The sequence below is a fragment of the Callithrix jacchus genome, chromosome 9 (assembly GCF_049354715.1).
Source record: "Callithrix jacchus isolate 240 chromosome 9, calJac240_pri, whole genome shotgun sequence".
Taxonomy (NCBI): Eukaryota; Metazoa; Chordata; class Mammalia; order Primates; family Cebidae; genus Callithrix; species Callithrix jacchus.
Window position 1 is genome coordinate 2,932,482 of NC_133510.1, and position 24,021 is coordinate 2,956,502.

The following is a 24,021-nucleotide window of genomic DNA, read 5'->3' on the forward strand; positions in this document are numbered from 1 at the left end:
ATATGTGGCATTTTTTAAAAGATGAATCTAGCTTACCAGAAAAAAAAAAAAAACAAACCCAGAATTCCCCCACCTCTGGGTATAGAAAGCCTCCAGATGTCACTCAAATTCAACTCTCTTACTAAGGATTTACTAATGAATGACTGCCAGCAGTGAATATACTCTGGCCCCAAATCCTTCTGCTTCTATGACGTCAAGACCTCCACAGCCCTGTGCTTCCCGAGCAAACATGTGAGAAAAATTCAGGTCATTCATTATCAGAGCATAAATGCTAACAATCAGTGTCTCCCAGCCATTGCTGCTTTCCTGACCTAAGACCCATCTGTCATCAACATCTAAATCAGTGAACATTATTTTCAGACTTAATTTTGCTGGAATAAAGCCATTTAGTTTGTAGGTGAGGCAAGAAAGGCGATTAACCATACATCTTAAGTAAATGACGTATCTTATAATCACATATGTAAAACAGTTCAGTTAGGCATTAATATACCTGGGCACAAATTGTTACCCTTCCTCTGTAGAGACTGATAGCCATGTACTGACTTTTCATCCTTCCATATATGAAATATACACAGAACAAAAGAAATAGTCATTTTAATCTAATTTTTCTGGTTACGGTAGTTTACTGACACCCAACACAGTTTTTGAAATCAAAACGGTCATAAGACTCTGGTATAAGGAAGCCTGTGTCATTTTTCATGCCCAGCTCAAGGCTTGCTTCTGCTGTCAGGGCTGCCCGAAAGACTCACTGGCTATGTTGCTCCAACTATGTAAATCACAGCCAGACTCAGTCTTCATGAGGCATTTTCTGTATTAATCTCTAGGATCAACAAAATGCATCCCTTCTCTTGTCCATGCATGCGAACGAAAATAAAATAGAAAACCCTTAGTGAAGGAAAGAAACGATTAAGAGAAAGTAACTGCAAAAATCTATACTTATCTGTAAACTGAAAACACTTACACAGCCATATTCAGATTCAGAGTGTGGTATTCTGCAAAATCTTTGATGATTCTCAGTTTATTTATTCCAGAAGAATTATCCGTTTATTCCTAAAGAACTGTTAGTGAAAAGTATTTACTAAAATATAAAATGTCACTTTGAACCTGGACACTTCTGGCATAATGATGTGATTATGCATATTGCTTTTTCTTTTCTTTTTTTTTTTTTTGAGAGAGGGACTCACTCTTGCCCAGATTGCAGTATCGTGGTGCAATTATAGCTCACCACAGCTTCGACCACCCAGGCTTGAGCAATCCCTCTATTCAGCATCTCGAGTACCTGGGACTTCAGGTACAAGCCACCACATGTAGCTGAAGTCCCAAGCCACTGGAGAGGCTGAGGTAATTATTTGTTGTTGTTGTTGTTGTTGTTAAGATGTCTCTCACAATGTTGCCAGGGCTGAGCTTGAACTCCTGAGCTCAAGGGATTCTCCAGCGATGGCCTCCCATAGTGCTGGGGCTGCACACTGGTGTAAACCATTGCACTGGCTGTGAATTGCAATTTGCTTTTCATACTGAAGAAGCTAATTCTTTTTTTTTTTTGAGACGGAGTTTCGCTCTTGTTACCCAGGCTGGAGTGCAATGGCGTGATCTTGGCTCACCACAACCTCCGCCTCCTGGATTCAGGCAATTCTCCTGCCTCAGCCTCCTGAGTAGCTGAGATTACAGGCACACGCCACCATGCCCAGCTAAGTTTTTGTATTTTTAGTAGAGACGGGGTTTCACCATGTTGACCAGGATGGTCTTGATCTCTTGACCTTGTGATCCACCCACCTTGGGCTCCCAAAGTCCTGGGATTACAGGCTTGAGCCACCGCGCTCGGCCAGAAACTAATTCTTTTAAAAGCTTGTTCACTTAAAGAGAGATATTTGCCTCATGAAAAACAAAACAAAGATGAATTTTTCAAACGTGAGTGAAAGCTTAATTTAACAAAGCTCTATAATTAGCAATTAAATACAATCCTTAAAAATAAATGTTAAGAATTCCTGTTCACCAGTACAGAACCACATTCTCACATGCCTTTTTTCAAATGGTGTGACTGGTATCATCAACTGATTCACAGAAAACCCCAAACTCCAGAATCAGGATAGGACTGATTTTGAAAGGGTAAGGAGGGATTTGGTGGGAATGTCGGTAGAGTGCATGAGAGAGAGGTTTACTGGGAGGAAGAAAGTGAAAAGGATAATATAGTGTACCCTCCCAAGAGTAAAGAGCTCAAAGAAGGGATATTTTTGTTTGTTTTTAAGTGTCGTGTATTTCATAACACTCCTGAGTAATGCTATATAGGTGGTGTCAATGTCAATAGGAAGAAATATGCATTATGCTTTTATTTTCAATCATGTTTGTTTTAGGTGAAAAAGCAAAAAAAAAACATAATTGCAATTGATGAAAATAAATGTAAATATGAGCTATATTAAAAAATTGAGAAAGACTTCAAAATGGGCAAAAAGAAAAAACAAGATAAATTAGTAGGTGCCCTGAGTAGCTCATGTGTGTCTCTGCCTTTTATTGTCTTTGAGCCATTTTACAACTCTGAAAAAATAGAGACTGAAAACAATCTCATTTACTGTCAGAAAAAATGACAGAAATAGAAATGGATCCTGTGCCCAATGGAACACAATTGATTGCTACCTTGTGGAAATTGACCACTTTTGCGTCTTTTTTTTTTTAAGAGACCAAATCTCAGTTTGTCACACTGCAACTTCTGCCTCCTGGGTTCAAGCCATTCTTCCACAACAGCTTCCCGAGTAGGTGGAATTACAGATGTCTGCCACCACACCTCGCTATTTTTTTTTTTTTTGTAGTTTAAATAGAGACGAGGTTTCACCATGTTGACCAGTCTTGTCTCAAACTCCTGACCTCAAGTGATCTGCCTGCCGCAGCCTCCCAAAGTGCTGGGATTACAGGCATGACTCACCATGCCCTGCCTTCTCCATCTTTTTGTGAATTTATTTCAGCACTTCTTTTCTGACTTTAGATGTGTGTGATACTTTAACTTCTCATTTGAATAAGATGTAGTATCTTACTGGTTCCCTCATTCATTAACCAGTTAAAAAGACTCTTTGGCATGCATTCATTCATATTTATGTCATAATTTATTTTTTAAATTATTCTTTAGCTCTACACATAGGCATATGTACACACACTCACAGATAGACATATATACGAATCAAATTTAATATTATATTATGCTTGGATTTTAAGTACTTTTCTTCACATTGTTTTTTAAAATTTGTTCAGTAAGCATGGATTACTTCAATAATTAGAAAAAAAAAGCTTTAAAAAATATGAAAAAAGTAAAGTAATTCTTTCAAAGTATCTACACTTACCTCTAGCTCTCAAACGTGATTTTAATATCTGTGATTAGGCCAAGCATAGTGATTCATGCCTGTAATCCCAACACTTTGGGAGGCTGAGGCAGGCAGATCACTAGAGGCCAGGCACTGGATACCAGCCTGGTCAACATAGTGAAACCCCATCTCTACTAAAAGTACAAAAATTAGCCAGATATGGTGGCACATGCCTGTAATCCCAGCTACCAGGGAGGCTGAGGCATGAGAATCACTTGAACCCTGTAGGCAGGGGTTGCAGTAGACTGAGATTGCACCACTGCGCTCCAGCATGGATGGCAGAGCAAGACTCTGTCTCAAAAAACAAACAAGCATAAATCTGTGATTAGGTGAACCACTTCGAAGCAGCCAGTTTCTACATCACCACATCCATATTTTGCTTTTTAAAAACAGGAGGAACATACACTGTGGGAAGTAAGATTGTTAATCTTAATGAATGTATCACTCTGATACGGGTTGACTGTGTCCCCACTCAAATCTCATCTAGAACTGTAAAACCCATATTGCCCATGTGTCAAGAGAGACATCAACTGGATGTAATCAAATCACGAGGAGGGTTTTCCCTAAGCCATTCTCATGATAGTGACTTCTCACAAGATCTGATGTTTTTTTTTTTGAGACAGTTTCGCTCTTGTTACCCAGGCTGGAGTGCAATGGCGCTATCTCGGCTCACTGCAACCTCCGCCTCCTGGGTTCAGGCAATTCTCCTGCCTCAGCCTCCTGAGTAGCTGGGATTACAGGTACGCACCACCGTGCCCAGCTAATTTTTTGTATTTTTAGTAGCGATGGGGTTTCACCATGTTGACCAGGATGGTTTCGATCTCTTGACCTCGTGATCCACCCGCCTCGGCCTCCCAAAGTGCTGGGATTACAGGCGTGAGCCACCGCGCCCGGCCGATCTGATGGTTTTATACGTTTTAGGCAGTTCCTCCTGCGTTCATTCTCCTTCCTGCCACCTGGTGAAGAAAGGGCCTTCTGCCATGATTGTAAGTTTCCTGAGGCCTCCCCAGCCAGGCAGAACTGTGAGCCAATTAAAATTCCTTCCTTTAGAAATTACTCACTCTCAGGCAGTTCTTTATAGCAGTGTGAAAACAGACTAACATATGCTCTATCGATATAAATGTCAAGATAATATATTTTTAAAGGTCTATCAGGCCAAAATAAGAATTTATACATGTGTTCTAGATGAGCAACTATCCCTTCAATTTTATTTGGAGAAACACGAAAACATTAAACTTCAAGCTGTGTCCTCCAAATATTAGCAAGGTAAGGTTCTCAATCTGGTTGGTCAGGCCACAATTGTTCCAAAGAACTCATCTCAATTATTGGATATACAGTTTTATCTTCCGCTAATCCAAAGGAAAAAAAAATCTTTGCACTGCATAGCCTGTCATATTTAAAAAGCACAAATGCATTAAAGATAGTAATAATACTTAAAAGTAAAATTAATTCTATAAATACAAAAAGGTAAGTAAATGTCAGAAGGCTAAAAGGACATTGATTTCATGTAAATATAGATAGGAAAATTCTTTAAATTTGCTTGTTTTTATGTCAATATCAGCACAGAGTTCATTATAAAATCTCAGTCCATCTTCTTACTAAATAAGCCAATATGGTTGAGTAAATAATATTTTATTGTCTTATTCTAAGCACTGAGAACAGAAATAAAAAGTACTCTGAAAACTTATTAAGACTAATAAAAAACTTTTTAAGACTAATCAAAAACAAAGCTTCAGAATTTTTATGGGTTGATTTGTGTCCTCCCAAAAAGGAAACTGCAGTCCTGATCCCCAGGGCTAATAAGCATGACCTTATTTGAAAATAGGGTCATTGCTGATGATCAAGTTGGAGCCATTAGGCCAGGTTCCATTCCAATATGTCTATGTCTTTGTCAAAAAGAAATAATGGACTCAGAGACAGACATATAAAAAGAAAGCATGGGAAGAATGCCGTTACAAGCCAACAAATGCTTGAATCCCCAAAAGCTAGAGGAGAGGCACAAAGTAGATCTCCCCTCACAGCGACAGAAAGAACCAACCTGCTGACACCTTGCTCTTTGACTGCCAGACTCTGGAACTTGAGACGATGCATTCCTGTTGTTTAAGCAGTACTTTGTGACAACTCCCGGAAACCAATAAAAAACTTGGCATTTCACTGTCTAATTTCAAACGCTACTTTTGATCTCAAAAAAATATGCTGAAACTTTGCTATTCTCTAAACACATTAGTAATGAATGAACAAGATATTTCTCAAGAGTCATTTCTCCTCCAAACTCACCACCCATCAACACACAAACACACACCAGAAAAAAAGAGCATAAATAAATAAATAAATATTTGAAAAGGATATAGTAATTTTTCAAACACAAATTACAACTGGCCTTTCTTGTCATCCATATACCAGTGACCATTATTAGTGCTGTTCCCTTAACATCAGTTATTTCACACTTTAAAGCCATACTTTCAAATTTTGAGGACATTTCAAAATACGTTTTATCTTAAGTATAAAAATCAAATGAGATAAGGTAATAAAGAACGAAAGGTAAAAGACAAAGCAAATTAAACAAAATTCAAGTGAAAAATTGCTGAAATGTTGATTAAACCTAAGAGGGCTCACTAGCCATCAATAGACAGTAGTGTTAGTGAAAAAGAATAAGCACATTGTGTTATACAGAGAAAACCCTCTCCTTCAGAAATCAGAGATAAGCCAAAAATCACATTTTCCCTTATACAAAGAGATTATAAATTATACAAAAAGATATGTTGATATCAGAGAACACTGATTACACCTGTTTATTATAAGTGGGCTTTATCTAATAAGCAATAAAATATTAAAGAAAAACCTTATATAAAAATCAAACCGACTACTACTGAATTACATACTATACCTCTACCATTAAACATAACATCCTTTTAAGAGATAAAAATCTCAAGGAAATTGTAACTATTTGTTTAATTCAGAAGGACTACGTTGGAAAGGGAAGACACAAACTGAGAGTTATTACAGAATTCTGACTGCATGACCTACTATACAAAGAAATGAAGTTCCTCAGTAACAGCTAAAAATATTCTGATATACATACAAAGAGATTATTGAAAATATTCCAGAAAGAAGGTATAATTTAAAGAAACAACAACAACAACAAAAATTGTTCACTAAGCTATGAGTCAGTTGGGTACAGGAGGAGTAAAGGAACCAGCAAGCTGGGAAGTTCCATGCAGCCTGCTCGCACACGCACCAGCAGGCTGGGAGGCTCCATGCAGCCTGCTCGCACACGCACCAGCAGGCTGGGAGGCTCCATGCAGCCTGCTCGCACACGCACCAGCAGGCTGGGAGGCTCCATGCAGCCTGCTCGCACACGCACCAGCAGGCTGGGAGGCTCCATGCAGCTCACACATGCAGAGCCCTATAGACAAGTCTTACATGAGGAAAATTAAAAGCATTACACATTTTTTAAATCACATTTTAAATGTCTATACATCTACACTCAAAGATGTTGAGATTAGAATATCATATAATCCATCATTAATATTTACCTTTTCCTCCAAATTTTTCCTTGAATTTAAAAAAGACTTAATCTGAAGCTATGTAGCAAGATGATTTCTCCATAGCAATTAAATTAGAAAGCAGATCTCTAAGCATTACAGTAGAAACAGAGTAATATAAGGAGATAGGGAAGTGACATATGTTTTACAATTAAATAAAATGTATCAAAGATAAAAGTATCTCTATTAAAAAGTCAAAGTTCTAATTCATGCAACATATACTTGGTACTGGGTTATTCTCAAAGCAGAGAGCATTTTAAATGAAAGAGTGTGATTTTTTTTTCTCATTTTCAAGTCACTTGTCAGAATTCGTTATAGCTTCCAGTCTTTTGGAAGTTTTGAGAAGACTGATGTGTAGTCCTCAAATCTCTTTGCAAATGTTGTCTGAAAAAAAGGATGTCTAGGAAAAGCAGTGCTATAAAGAGAGAAACTATCACTTTTATGTTTTAAAAAAAATCAAGCAGAAACTTTTATTTGCCTAATTCCTACTTCACGTCGTACTTTGCACTTTCTAGGAAAAAAAGTCTTTCCAAAGAAACATGAAACATTGATTTGAAAGAGTAGAAGCAACCAACTAAAAATTAAGAAATTGTTGCAAATTAAATCTGTAGTACAGCTGCATGCATTTAAAAAGAGCAGCTGTTGAAGAAATAAAAGTACATTCTCTGTATCAAACTACAAAACATTAAAAAACATAGTGACATTTGATTAAATGGTTATTTACTAGAGACAGTTCCATATGGCTTTTACACAGATTCTTCACATAAACACCAGCTTCTCTTTTTACATTAGAAGTTGAGAAGTGCTTATCTCTAAAACAGTCACACATACTTAGTTCCAATTTCGTTCTTTGAGAAAAAAATTTATTTTATTTTAATGTGTATTATATCTTGGCCAGCTTGATTATGTATAGCTGGGCTTTAATGCTTTGCATTGTTCAACTTCATGTGCCAGAATCTGCTTCTCTTCATCTAAACTCCTCTATTCCTCAACTTGAACATGACTTTTTTTTCTTTCCCTATATGTGCCCAAATAAAACACTGAAGTAAAGCTCATTCAAGAGAAACAAACACCTATAGAAAAGGGGGAATTTCTCTATGCCATGACCTTTTGGTAAGATATTTTGGAGCAAAAATATTTGCGTTCTTATGGCTTAGAAACATTTTTCTACATCGGGTTTTTTTTTTTCTATACAGTAAAATAAATGCATATGTGCAATGAATCTTTTTAGTCACTAAAATATTTTCATTTCTTAGTTAAATGATAATTACGTAATCATATAAGTCAAAACAAAAAGGAGAAATAATCTTGTGCTTTCTGTCCATGCTAGAGAAAATTACTTGGGGAACTTATTAAAAATATCTATTTCCCAAGTCACTTAGGTAGAGAGTCTGAATAAATCGTTCAAGCCAAAAACCTGTAGAGTTTGGAGGATTTGTGAATAGATGCTGTAAGCAATAAATGGGATTCATTTCACCGTTTTTAAACATATACAAATAAATATTAAAATGCTTCCTTTACTTATTTTTTGTTGGCTGTTTCATTGTATTACTCTATATTTAACTACCAAAAAGTAGGCCTTACAGTAGCCCAGTTGTGATCAGGATTTGATGTAATATGACGAGGGTCTTCATATTGCACTGACGCTAACTGCAAAATCCCTCTCATTGGTTGGCCACTGACACATCTCGAAGATACAACTAGGACTAGTTAATAACAACAACAAAAAGGTCAGTAAATACAGTTGAAAGAGCCTCATATAGCAAAGAATCACTTTTAAGAATTAAATGATCATATAATAAACATTCAATTTCAACTTGAAACATTCATTATTCAGACATTCATTCACCAATCTCTCTGTGATGGGCTAAAACCCTACAAGGTTTAGGTCTCCTACTCTCTTTTTCATGTCACCTTTAGAAGGAAAATAATTTAGACACCTGTAATGCTACAGAGTTATTTGATAGTACAGTTTTACCAACAGTCCCTAATTATATCATCTATAACTAAGTTAACATGTATGCTGTATCTACTCTGCCTTCATCAAGTCTTTCAAAAATAAAAGCATTCAATCAAGTTTCCATAGAAAGAACAACAATATATATTTGGCTTATATTTCAGTAGTTGATATAATTTTTAATTAAATTATACAATTACAATAGTAAGTATAAATTGGCCTGGTAACCACAATTAATGGACATTAGTTGGTATTTTTAACAGAGACCAGAGCACTGGTTAAGCGAGTAAGTTAGTTAAGGTCAGGTCAATGAAGACAATTTCTCCTGTGGTTTCATTTAAGAACCTGATCGTGTTCTGCCTTCACGGTCAATGCTAGTTTTATTTAGTTACTTTGGAAGCTTCTCCCACTTAGAACTTACCTTTGTGAAAAGATAGTGGAAAAAGTTATTCACAAATTTTTCTTTCTCACTTCCTCACTGTGGTTTCTAAGCTGAAGGAATTAGCTTCTGGGCAAATCATTACTTTTAGAAAAATGAAAGTTAAGTAATCCAAAGCAAAGAGAGGAGGGAAAGTTCTTCCCATGAGATGAAAATGGTCAATAAATTAAGGGAATTATTCCTAATGACTTGCAAATAATCTAGGCATTTCTTCAATAATAAGATCCTCTGTGTTTTGCAAATGCTGTACTTTATTTCTTTAAGAAATAACATTTTTAGAAAATGTAATTGAACATGTTAAATTATACAATGCTTAGGACATGCAGCAGTTTGTCCACAATCAAAATAATTTGTTTATTCTAAAAGAAAGGTCAGGAAATAAGTTTAAACGCCCTGAATGCAGAGGGCCCCTACTTTATAGCTAAAAAACATTATGTAACCTGGATGATGTTCTATCGTTTGACTTGGAGTTTTATCCTGTGGTTTTTCTAGAATTAACTGTCTTTTGTAGCACTGACACTAACCGCCAAACCTCTCTCATTGGTTGGCCACTGACATGTCTCAAAGATACGTCAAAGACTCAAACTTTGCATGTTCTCACTTCAAAGACAGTAAGGATTTGGACTCACAGCTATTAAATGAAGCCAGGAAGCAGCAGCAAGAGCCTGATGGACAGATGAGCTCATCTTCACTGCTGTCCCCACAGCCAAAAGAAAAACTTTTCTCCAGTACTTGCTTTTGTCAACAGTAATGAAAAGAACTCAGAAAAAGATGATTAAATCTTGACAAACAAAGCCTTTTAAACATGTGGGGACTTCAGGCTTAGATCATCCAGCTTCTCGATTCTGCTCTTTTGTATACCTTCCAATGGCTTTGCTATACCAGTCAATGTAAAATCAATTTGAGACTCTGTTGAAGGATGTTCAGCTATTAACATCTGAACTTGTAGGAGTTCAGAGCAATAGGTGAGAATCTTCAAAGCAATGGCAACTGCAGCTACAGAAGTCTTTGGTCCAAGTGCCCTCAGTGCAATAACACTTTCCAACCACACTTTCTGCTGCACTGCCCCAGGAAAGCCTTGTATAAATGTGTCCATGTTTGACCACAAACTCAAAGGAACAGGATATAGATACAGGATGAGCAACCAAAATACTCTTCTGCAGTAAGATTCTTTTTCCTTAATTCCCTTTTCACTCACAAGAAGGGATAATGATAGTTCTTCAGTCTGGCCCTCAGCAACCAAGATACATGATAAACTCAAGAGATGTGCTCAAGGTACCGCAGAGAAGGAAACACTGAAAGAAATTTAGGTAAGAAGGTAATACATGAATTCAGCACTGATCAAGCAGGGGTAGCGTGAAGTCCCCTGGGCTTACCGGCACAATCACGTCCTACCAACGAAAAGAGAGCAGTTCATCAGTGCCCGCTGGAACGAAACCTCAGCTCTGATGATGTCTTTTAGACTACACGACATTGGATACAGCTTAAGTACATAAGAATGATTTATTCAGTGTTTTTCAGTTTCTATTAACAGTGTCAGCGATCTTTTAAGGGAATGACTAAAAACCTTTTCAAGAAGGAAGAGTATTTAGAAGTATTAGATGCCATAACTCAACCACTGTTCTTGAGAAATACAGCAACACTGCCTGAAAAATAAAAAATGAATTCCAAACTAGCTGCCATTTTTCTAAGCAAAAGTATAGATAAGAAGCCTGGCCATGATAAAATGTGGGTTTTAATAAATGTTGAAAAATATCACAAAGTATGTATTTTCAAATTAGTATAATTATTTTCTGCTTTTTAATCAGGATAGTGAAAAAAATGCATGAGAAAATTCAGAGGCTGGTAGACTTTTCAACTGCCCAAAAGTCTAGGCAAAAAATGAATGTGCCAAAATTTTGATCTGGAAATGATTTGAGATTTATTGTCAGAGAGGGACTATTTTAAATTAGAATTAAGAATACTGAAGTACAGCCCATAAAATATTGGCATTGTCCTGGCTTTTGTAATATTAACACTTGTACTGATTATGAAAAAGGAAAATTCATATATATTATATTTCAAGACAGGTGGGTATATCTGGATGAAAAGTGTTATTTCCTGGAAAATTTTACATTTACAATAAACCTTTACATCGTTAAGTTTACCAGCAGTTTTTAACCTTGTTTAATATATGCAGTATTTATTGAGTCCTTCCTGAATGTCGAGCACTGTGCTAGGTAGGTACCGAAAATACAAAACAAAAAGAGTAAGAGTCATCAAGGGCTCTCTCAAGGCAGGTGTGTAGCGGTCAGCCTATTGGCTCTGGATCCAGGGCTTATTAATGATATAACATACCTCATATGTTTCCAGAAGCTCGCTCTAATGAGTGTATAAAATATAAATGGCTCACTAGGGTATGTATGTCCGATTACAACTACAGCTGTTGCAACTATGTAATATGCCAGTATGTTTATTTCCTCAGTATGCTGTTTGGAACCATTGCTCCTTCCAATTTAGCTGTCTTCAAACATGACTCCCCTCCATGGGACAAGAGGCCAATAGCAATAAACCATCCTTATTTCTAAGAGCACTTTATAAAAATTTAGATGAAGAACAATTCCTAAAGCTAATCATCCTTCTCTTACAATTATTATAAAAACCGCAATTGTTGACAGACTATTTTGGAAGAACATGCGTCTCCTGCAGAAGCTTAATGCCTTACACCTTTTATGTATTTGTTTTAATTAATTACTTGAGGAATGAGTACTTTCAAGATTTCAAGAAGCCAAACTTGTAGCTTCTGGTAGAAGATTCAATCTGAAGAGAATGGCTCACTGCGGCGACAAGGAGAAAGGCAAGCTGTCGAAGCAGAAGAATCATGAGAAGACTTTCAAGCACCATTCTTTGTTTTCTAAAGGAAGGTAGGGGCTGGGAGGCTATGCTGTTTTTCAAAACGTCTCACCCTGCTGCTGCTTCAAGGGTCCGACTCCCAAGGCTAATCTACTCAATGACAGAGAAAAGGGAATCATTCGAGTTTTCTTCTTCTTATACACAATGGTATTCCTTTCAATCAGTAGTGTTTTAATTACCTTGAAATATACAAATCCTTCACTCCCTTTTATGTTCAAGGGAAAACATTTTAGCAGAAATCAAGATTATTTTAAAAAATCTATCAAGCTAGATATTGAATTATTTCTTTGACTTATGGCCTTAACAGTTTGCATATTTGCTGGAAGTGCTGTTCTTTACGACTCTACCAAAATGCAGTATTTAAAGTAGTGCAGGAGTTCATTATTGCTGATCAGCAACTGGAAAGCTAGAGTCCCTTCTTCCTTGCTAACCGCATGATAATTCTCAGGATAATTAGGGGCATAAATCTGCTGGCACATAGTGTTTGTTTTTGCTGTGATTTTTTTTAATAGGAAAAAGAGGAATTTATGGTAAAATATTATCTCTTATTTTCCTACTTAGCAGCACCAGATTTCACAGGCAATCTTAGTCAAATATATAGGATTTCTTTGTTTCAAAAGGTTATATATACAGTGGACACTGAAATTCTTGAAAATGTCAGAAACATGTCTTTCCTTTTTTGTACTGTGGCAATGAGGAAGTGCTCCCTGTGCATGTGTTAAAGAGAGAAACAGCCTCAACATATGGCTTAGCAGTGAGTATAAAGATGGAATGATTAACCCATCCATACCAAGTCACCAAATAGTAGTTAACAAGCCAATGCCTCGTGTTCCGTTTCTTAATTCATAACCAACAGTAATCCTAACAGACAAATGAATGTTCAGCTGCCACTTCATCGTTAATGACACAAAAGAATATAGGGCATTCAGCAATCATATCCTTAATAATTTTCAATGTATACTTAATAAGTACTGACATTTTCAGCCCACGGATTCAAAACAATTTGATGGGATTTGCCAAAGGTTATAATTCTGTTGTCATATCTTTTTGCTCTTAGGGAGAGGACTTTCCATCTAAACCCCAGGCATTGGTTTGTAACCCTGTGGACTCAAGCATACGTTCAAGGGATTCATAGTCTATTCTTCTTGGGTGATTTAGAGAATCATATGAAGCAAACTCCTCTTCAATGCCAACTGCATTCTCCTATAGGTTTACAGGTATATGATGCCACAAGATTGAACAGGTAATAATCAAGACACACTAACCCTATGAAATTTTAAGTTCCCATCTTTTGGGCAAAAATACTGAATTACTTATTTTACTCAAAGAGTCATTCGGTTTCTTTAAATGTCCCTTGAAATTCTTTAATTATTTTTTATATGCCAATAACAGAAGAGTTGACAATCTCTACTTTTGAAGATCATAACATCCATCACATATATCCCACAAAACTCAAATATCATCAAATCAAACATTCTATAGCACAACATAAAAATCTCATGTTTCCTTTTGACCACTTGGCATAGATATTAACGAGGCATTGATTTTTCCCAGTCTGAGGACATTAAAGGACAATAACTTTGTGACAGACATTAAAGGTCACTAACTTTGTGACATTAGTATTTCGTCAATAACAGCAATGCTCTACTCATGTTTTTCTACATATTGCCACGATCCTCAAAATAAGAATAAAAGCCAGAACAAAATCTTTGACATCTCAAAAGAAAGGACAGTAAATTACTTAAAAATGCAAAGATTAAAGTAAAGAAATTTAGACAGAAAACATGCCCTATTTTAAGCTCCAACTTTAGTTCATGCTAACGTGCAGCATTTAATCAATTCTTGTGCTCATGGCTTCCCATTCCCCGTCACCTTCCTCCTGTTTCTACTTGGGTGCTTGTCTAGCTTCTGGCATTCCACACCAATAGTTCCCAGGAGGTCTGCCTCTCAGCATCTTTCCTTCTTAGGGGTACAGCCTGTTTCTTCAGCTCATTTGGATCCCATTTTCTTTTTAGATACACAAAACAAAACTGAAAGCATTTCCTTTGTTTATAACATACAGAGAGAGAGAGAGGGAGGGAGGGTGTGTGAGTGTGTGTGTGAGTGTGTGTGTGTGTCTCTCTCTCTCTCTCCCCCAGGCTGGAAGTACAGTGGCATGATCTCAGCTCATTGCAACCTCTGCCTCCCCGGTTGCATCAATCCTCCTACCTCAGCATCTCGAGTAGCTGGGACCACAGGCATGCGCCAACATGTCTGGCTAATTTTTGTATTTTTTGATAGAGACAGGGTTTCACCATGTTGGCCACTCCTGACCTCAAGTGACCCACTGGCCTGGGCCTCCTAAAGTGCTGGAATGACAGGCACGAGCCACCACAGTGGCCAGTCCCAAGACTCTTTTAATGAATCATTTAATTAGGTGAAGGGGTTGCAAGTGTTCTCTCTGTATCTTTTTTTTTTTTTTTAGTACTTTACTAAGATTATGCCATAGAACAAAGCTCACATGAAAAAGCGAGCTCACACTAAAGGCGCTAGGGCCAGAGACTTGGACATGCTACCGATTTTAACATGGGAGGAAAGAAAGGAGCTCAGGAATTTTAAAAGGAATACACACACACATACACACACACACACACACACACATACACACACATACACACACATACACACACACTACACACACACACACTACACACACATACACACATTCACACACACACACACACACACACAAATATATATTTTTTCTCTCCTACATTTGGTATAAGTGATAGATGGTAAGGAAAAAGAAATATTCCCCCATCTTTAAGTGGAAAAAATATTGTGTCACTCATTTCTGATCAACAGTGACCTAAAGAGACTACTTACAAATGATTGGGCTAATCTGACCTCTGAAGACTTTAGCCACAGCACTGTCCTACTACCATCTCCATCAGAATAAAAAAGGTAAGTTTATAGTCTGTTAAGATGAGTAACGGCCCCCCAAAGATAGCCACGTCCTATTCCCTGACCCTGTTAAAGTTATTTTATAGAACCAAAGGGAATATGCAGATGTAACTGAATTAAGGATTTGGAGACAGGGAGATTTCCCTTATCATCTGGATGGGGCGTAAATATAATCCCAAGTGTCTGCAGAAGAAAGCAGCAGAGGAAACTTTGAGGACAGCAGCAGTCAAGGCAATGTGAAGACGGACACAAGATGCTAAACTGCAGCCTTTGAAGATGGAGGAAGGGGCCAGGAGCCAAGGAATGCAAAGAATGAAGCTCTAGAAGTGGAAAAGGAAAGGAAAAGAATTTTCCCCTCCAGTCTCCTGAGAATGCAAGCCTCTGCCGAAACCTTGATTTTGGCCCAGTGAAACTGACTTCATCCTTTTGACCTTCCAGTACTGAAGGAGAGTAAATGTGTGTTGTTTTAAGCCACTGAGTTTGTGGTAATTTGTTATATATGCCAGAGAAAACGAATCCACATATATTAAAATTGAAAAATAACTTTTGTCCTGAAAATCACCTTAAAGAGAGTGAAAATTCAAAAAACACCCTAAGAGAAAACACTCACAATATATCTAGATGACAAAAGACACATATCTAAAATATGCAAAGAATTCTTATGAAATACAAAGACAAACCACCAATAATAAAGTGAACAAAAACAAAAGTATTTCAAGAATGACTCCTAAATATATAAAAGAGGTTCAACATCATTATTCATTGCAGACATAAAAATTAAAACCACAGTAAATTTCATTTTACACCCAACATATTTGCTGGTCTATAGAACAACTAGAATTCACCCGCCCTGCTGGGGAGAATGTATGTTGTTACAACCACTTTTGAGTGTAGCTTGATTCTATTTAGGAAAGCTGAACAAGCACATACCATATTTAACCTAAAAACTTAACTCCCAGGTATATACCTTAGAGAAATACTTGCACATACACACTAGAAGCCACATGTAGTTTTACTCATATTGTTAATAATATTCAAAAAAGCATTGAAAACTATCTAAAACCGATCAATACTAGAAAGGAGCAACGTTCTAGGACCTTCATACAATGCATTAACACACAGTTGGAAAACGCATGAACTATAATTATACATACAACATGGTTGAATCTCAAAAACATAGCTGAATGAAAAAAGAAAGTCATAGAAGACATAGTATGATACTAATGTGTTCAAAAATAGAAAAAAGTAAGCATAGATGTATATAGATATATTTAATTCTATTTTTAAGAGATCCTATGGAAAAAAAAGCTAGGGAATGATTTTCTTAAAACTCATGCTACATTAACTCTATAGGGAAGAGAGAAGTGTGGGATCAGGGCAGAGCACTCAGGAAAATGCAGTCACTGATAATGTTTTATTTCTTAAGTTGAACAGAACACTCTGAAAGCAGTAAGAGGAAAACGCATCAAGTTGGCTAGCGTTTGCTGAGGATACACTGAATTACTTTCTGGAACTGAGTGGTCCCTTCCTAGTTGTCTCTTCCCATCCAGTCTCCCAGGAAACATGTTGAAATACAGATTCCTGAGCCCCAATTCTAATCCACTGAATTAGATTCTCTGGGGCTGGTATTCAAGAATGACGTAGGTCATGTCAACATAAATTCAATCATGACTCTATAGGGGCTATAAGTCTTAGGAGGAAAGGGATATATATGTCTCTTTCAGTGTTTAATTTGTGTCTCATATGCATCAATGTTTGCTATTTAAATTGTACCAATATTATACTCTTTCATTTGCATAATATGCATAATTCAAAGTTTTTATCTAAAACATTTAATGAAGCAACTCACTAGAAGTGTTCTAATAGGAATTCAGATGCCATTTCCAAGATCTTACCATTTTAAATGTTATTATCCATTGTTCATAAAGCTATGGGTCTTATAACTTACTGCATATAGGATCACATACAATATGCATACGTTGAGTATCATTTACAATATATTAATTCAAACATATTTAAAAGATTTACCGGCCGGGTGCAGTGGCTCACGCCTGTAATCCCAGCACTTTGGGAGGCCGAGGCGGGTGGGTCATGAGGTCCAGAGATTGAGACCAACCTGGTCAACATGGTGAAACCCCGTCTCTACTAAAAATACAGAAAATTAGCCGGGCATGGTGGTGCGTGCCTATAATCCCAGCTACTCAGGAGGCTGAGGCAGGAGAATTGCCTGAACCCAGGAGGCGGAGGTTGCGGTGAGCCGAGATCACGCCATTGCACTCCAGCCTGGGTAACAAGAGCGAAACTGTCTCAAAAAAAAAAAATAAATAAATAAAAAATAAAAGATTTACCATGTTGGTGAATAAAAATTTCAATGTATTTAAAAAGGTGACTTTGAAAATATGCATTCTTTATTATCTTTAGACATTCAATGCCTTTAAATATTTAACACCTTGTGATAATAAGCTGTTTATTTTTCTAATATTCTGCTCTTTAATTCCAAGCCAAATTTTAAAATTCCTCAAAACAAGATTAAAAGTTACACATTCCAACACTGAAAAAAATTTCAGAAAAAACCCTGATAAGATTTAGAAAGTAAACTGTTCTTTATTTTTTTCTCAGTATACAGGGTCACTAGCTGCTTACTGTTTTTCTGAGAAATAGTTCTCAAGATGAGTTGCAGCTGTGCTAATGTGGTCATTTAGATTAATAAAACCCCTGCGGGATGACTAGATTCAGAGACAGAGTTAACAACTGAAGAGTGTAGGATTTTATATCCAAGTAAATAGTTGCACCTTTAGGAAGAAAACAAAGTGGTCTCTCCCGGTTTCTAGAATTTCCTACCGATTGGGGTTTTGCAGCGGGAAGGAAAGGAGGAGCTGAAGTTGTAGGAATGTACAAAAGCTACCTCTCCATAAAACTAACTGCCAGGATGCCAGCCATCAGGCAGTAGAGATTTTCCACAGAAAACACCCCGAAAGAAATGAAAGGAAAATGCATGGAGTTGGCTAGAGTTTAACACAAACGATGTAAATTACTTCCTGGAACAACTGAGTGATCTCTTCCTGGTTGTCTTTCCCTATCCAGCCTCCTAGGAAACATGTTGAAAATGCAGATTACTGAGTCTCCACTCTGATCCACTGTATCAGATTCTCTAGGGTAGTATCCAAAAAATGATCTGGGTCATGTCATCATACATTCAAAGACAAGACTCTACAAGGAAAGATAAGCCTTAAGAGGATGGCGATGTGTCCACCTCTTTTGGTATTAAATCCAGAGCCAAAATGCACCAGGATGATCACAGGGCTATTGGCAATCTATGCCTTTCTGACCAATCACGTCAATGCCAGCTGGTAAAAAATATTCTAAATGTTACCATCTCATTTACATCCTGAATGCCAGCACAGTAGGTGGCAGCCATGTTTAAAAAAGTATTCAATAAATACATTCTTTAAAAATCAGAAAAATAACCTTTAAAAAGATATCATGACCGGGCGCGGTGGCTCACACCTGTAATCCCAGCACTTTGGGAGGCTGAGGCGGGTGGATCACAAGGTCAAGAGATCGAGACCATCCTGGTCAACAGGGTGAAACCCTGTCTCTACTAAAAATAAAAAAATTAGCTGGCCATGGTGGTACGTGCCTGTAGTCCCAGCTACTCGGGAGGCTGAAGCAGGAGAATTGCCTGAACCCAGAAGGCGGAGGTTGAGGTGAGCCGAGATCGCACCATTGTACTCCTGCCTGGGAAACAAGAGCGACACTCCATCTCAAAAAAAAAAAAAAGATATCATATATCAAATATTGTTTTGGTATAAAATCTAAAACCCATTACTCCTTTGAAAAGTGCACTTTTAAATAAATAACACCAATTTGCCCAAAATCCAAAACTCAATTTACTTTCTTACTCTTTCAGTCCTCCTCCTGAAAGTCCTGGAAAACTTGAGGAAATAGGGGAAAAAAAATGGTTTTTGAAACCGGATTTGCTGTTCAGAAAGTAATAGCCGCTGAGATGTGGAAATGGGAACCCAGACGGGAAGAAAGAGTATGATTGGACTCTGTATTTCTAGAAACTAGGATTTATGAGCAGAAACACAGAAGAAAAGGGATAAATTAAGGCCTGTGGTTCTTCCTTTTGCCTGGCTACATGTTAGACTCACCTGGGGAGCTCTTTAAAAAATACCAACATCTGCCCCTGCCCTGGATTTAACTGATCTTGGATGGAACCCTGCAATCAATCATATTAAAGAGCTTCAAAGATTGTAATGTGCAGAAAAGGTTGAAAACCGGTTGTAGACAAGTTAAAAATTCGGTTGTGCTCTACCCTAAACATAATAGCCGCAGGATGGTCTCGATCTCTTGACCTCCTATGGAGATTTTGAAGAGTTCAATTGCTAGAGTGGTCTCCAGATCCACTGAATTCATCTCCAGGGTAAAACCTGGGAATGGTCATGTACAGCTTAAGCTGTAAAGGCACAATATCATAGACAGGGTGGCTTGAAACACAGACATTTATTTTCTCACGGTTCTGGAGACTTGAAATCCAAGATCTAGGAGGCAGCATGGATGATGTCTTATGAGGGCTTGCTCCGTGGAGTACAGACAGATACCTTCTCACTGTGTCCTCACATGTGAGGACATGGGAAAGAGAGTTCAAGCTCTCTGGTATCTCCTCTTATAAACAAACTAATACCATTACAAGGGCCCACTCTCTTGGCCTCATCTAAACCTAACTGCCTCCCAAAGGCCCCTTCGCCAAATACCATCACATAAGGATTAGAACCTCAACATATTAATTTGGGTTGGGAGGAAAGGACACAATTCAGCCCACAGCAGTGCACTGTAAATGTTTTAGAAAGAGTTTGGTGCCTATTAAAGACTCATGCATACAGATTCATAATTCTGGGATTACTATTTAAGAAGAAAAGAGATAAATTTCATTTCTACACCTCCACATTCACACCCTTAAACTGTTCCCTCGTCCTGTCTAAAATACTTCTAGTGAAAGAGTATCATAAATGATAACACATTTCCTGACCATTTGCAAATTTTTATGAGGGGCAATCCAGATTTGCTATTTAAGGACGTAAGCTTTGCAATCAGATGGTTCTAGCTCAAATCTCTCATTAGTGTTCATACCTGAAACCCTGGGACACAACCCCCTTTACAAGTAGATGTCCCACTCAGACATCAAGAATTCTTACTTCCCTCTTTCTCACTGAACTCAGGCAGAGCCTCAGAATCCTTCTTATCACTATATTCCACCTCAAGTCAAAACAACATTCAAAACAAAAACTATTTTCCATTTCTACTTTAAAAACTCCTATTTTGTGCCATAAAGCCCAATTTGATTGATAACACAATTAATTCTTTCTTAAAACATAGTTCTGGTATACTAAAAACAAAAACCACCCTAACGATTAAAATAATGGAGGACACTGAATGATTAGTGTTATGTAAGTCAGAGAAAACAATCTGAGGTTTGCTAACACATGTGGCAGGGATAGAGCAAAATAGAAAAAAAAAAAAGATTAAAATATGATTTCCAAGAAGACTTGGAGATAGAAGTATTAATAAATTCAGAAAGCAAGAAGATGCAATTTCCCAAAGTCATTACTGGCAGAGAATGTCATTCCGAGTTTCCTGAAAGCCCATAAGGAACAGTTCTGCCATGGGAATATCTATTTCATCTGCCTTCATTCTGCACACTGACCTTTAACTGCAGAACTAAAGTGCTATTTACAATTACAGCACTGTTAAACTGTGTTAAATAATTTACTGTTTTCATTTCCTAAATAACTTACTATTTCCCTATTCCTCCAACATAATATTTCCTTTCAAATGGCATCAATAATATATGTTGTCCCTAAAAATTTATAATGTTACTCCACACATTATTTACAGACATATAAAGACACCCATGTTTACTAAAAGGGATATTCTGGGGCTTTTAAACTGAAATAGTTCCTAAATAATTATTATCGGCAACATAGGATTTGAATTAATGTATTAAACTCAAAGTAGCCAGTTTCTAGGCTGAATAAGTACTCTGCACATGTGCGTATCTTAGGAAAGTAACTGTAAGGCAGTTTGAAAGACTGATTAGAGAGTGGGAGGCTAGAAAGAGAAATCCCTTAGGGACTGTGACGGCCATCTGAGTGGAGACTGACTAGCTGGACTGCAAGTGAAGGTACAGGGAGGAGGTGACAGACATGAAGCTGGCAGAATATTACAACATCATAAAAGTAAGCAATGAAGTTCAGAAGGCAGGCAAAAGTGGATCTGGGCTGTTTCACCCAAGTACTAACTAGAAGGGTAGCTCACTACGACGGTGGCTAGGAAAATCTGAAAAACATTAAGTCATTCCATGTTAAAGAATGGCTTAGAGGTATTTAAAGGCTAAACATGAACAAATAGATCTCGGAATCTGCAAAAACATAAAATATACTCATGGCATATGATCATGTGATTTCTGTTCAGCATCCCTGACTCTTTATATCAGCACTTTGGAGGCCGAGGCGGGTGGATCACGAGGTCAAGAGATCGAGACCATCCTGGTCAACATGGTGAAACCCCGTCTCTACTAAGAATACAAAAAATTAGCTGGGCATGGTGGCACTTGCCTGTAATCCCAGCTACTCAGGAGGCTGAGGCAGGAGAATTGCCTGAACCCAGGAGGCGGAGGTTGCGGTGAGCCAAGATCGCGCCATTGCACTCCAGCCTGGGTAACAAGAGCGAAACCCCGTCCCAAAATAAATAAATAAATAAATAAATAAATAAATAAATAAATAAATAAATAAATAAATATAAATAAATAAATCTCAAGCATACTACCACTGCGTTCTGAAATGCAGAGAAGAGGCAGAGACCTCCCAAGGATTTAGACTTCCCCTCCCAGTTCAGTGTGGAATTGTGAGAACTCTGATAATCAGACCACATTAGAGATACACTTAGTGACTAAGTGGCAGCCTCACCGCGTGCCAAATACACCCCTTAGTAAGCTCTCCTCTAGAATTATTTAACAACATAACTCCTGTCAGAAAAGATGTCTGAAACTCCGAGAGGATGCTTAGTGGCTCTTCCATCCTTTGTGTAGAGAAGTCCTACGAAACCCGATTACAGTGCGTGCCAATTCCCTACTAACATGCAGTGAACACACAATTCTTAAGTGCTTCATTTTAATTTCTCTCAACAGAAGTTAGGTTAAAAGTCATAGTAACAACACTGAAATAATTTTCCTAGGTCTGGCATGCTTGAAGCTGTGTATAGAGAGGACTACAGATAAGCTGTGCATGGAAGGGGAAAACTGCAAGGCCAGGCAGCCGCTGCTGTCAGTGTAATTTGAATCACCTCTTGCATGTTTTTATAACCATGATTAGCAAGAATTTACTAAATTTCTAATGCCATGCCAGACATTTATCCTTATCATCTTATTTAATGTTTACCAACAGACTCACAGAGCCCACATTATTGGGCCAATTTCGCAGATGACAGAATGAGATTCAGAGAGATTGAATAAGTTGCTGCAGATCCCAGACTAGTACAGTCACTGGCCATTCGAATTTTGAGACAAAAGACGAATGATAATAAGTAACACATACAAATGTGAAACATATAATATGCAAAATGTTATTAAAAAGAAAGCATAATTCTGAGACAGTCCAGAGTATGAAAGACTCAGAAATCCATCGCAAATGGAAAAATTAAATGCCATAATGAATTTATGTATAGAAATCAATCCTAATAGAACAGTGTTGCTATTTTAAAACCTAAACAATGCTATTTAACTTGCTTAAACATAAGGGACAAAATCACAAATCTGGCTACAAAAATAAAACGTGCTATCAATTTTATAAGTGTTTCAAGAAATGTTCTTACCCATTGACCAACTCTTTACTGTCTAAATAGCTCAAATATTCAGAATAACATAGATATCTTTAAAATGTATTCAAAATCTAGTAAAAGACAACAGCAGATGCATATTCAATGTTTGTAATAGTGTATCACATACAAGAATAAAATAAAGATTTTTTAAAAAATCCTTTAAGCAAGCATAGTAAATTCATTATCATAAAACATTTAATGTGAAAACATCTAGGCTATGAGTTAATAGAAGGAATACGAGGCAGGAATATAGAAAATCATTCCTACACTATCTTTATTAATGCAAATCATTTCAGGAATAAAGATCCCTAGATATACCAACAAAAAATAGCATCATCATTATTCCTTTTATTTTAGTTTTTCCTTAAAGGATCTCATTCAGACACTTCACATACTTCTAGTCTGTCATTCTAACGAAGTCTATCTGCCTTTCCTCAAATCAGAAGTTTTCTAAAAATGGTAACAACCAATAACTCAGAATTCATATTTAACAGCAGTCTTCTTTCACTCCCAATTAGATTAAAAAAAAGATTAAAAAAATGAGTGTACATATTAAAAATAACACGTATTACAACAATCAGGAGACAAGCTTTGGAAGGCGTATTTAACAAGAGATGCCCACCCGAGAAGGGCAAAGCAAAGAACTCTCAAGAAATGAATGAAATATGTGCTTATTTCCGAAAGTTGTGAGTTCAACTCTGGCGTTCAAGTGACTATCTTTTACATGCATAACTATAAAATCAGATGGTGGGAAAAGACAAGTCCTGTGAGTAACTGGGACGGTGGCGATGGCTAGGAAGAAAGCAAGCAAAACGTTCATCCTAAAACCCAGACTGCAGCTCTCCACACAGCCACAATTATAGAGTCGTACTTACTAATGGATTAAGTGATTTTCATATTCACATTAGATTTTTCTAGAATCCAGCAACTACAGAAGAACAGAGCCATAAACACACGAAGCGGCAAAAGTGCCTTTTATATGAGACATTTTAAAAATAATACACTAGTCACGATTTA

At 37.2% G+C, this 24,021-nt stretch overlaps 1 protein-coding gene across 2 annotated transcripts in view; it reads right to left on the reverse strand.

The window, feature by feature from the left end:
• PDE3A (phosphodiesterase 3A) overlaps positions 1-24,021 on the reverse strand; it is a 337,466-nt gene that overhangs the window by 196,712 nt on the left and 116,733 nt on the right. The window contains exon 1 of one of the 2 annotated variants that reach the window (XM_054237914.2): positions 14,056-14,215. The exons of the other annotated variant lie outside the window; for it this stretch is intronic. The gene's annotated coding sequence lies outside the window, so the exon portion shown is untranslated. Of the gene's footprint in view, positions 1-14,055; positions 14,216-24,021 lie in introns of those variants that run through there. 2 annotated transcript variants of the gene reach the window in all.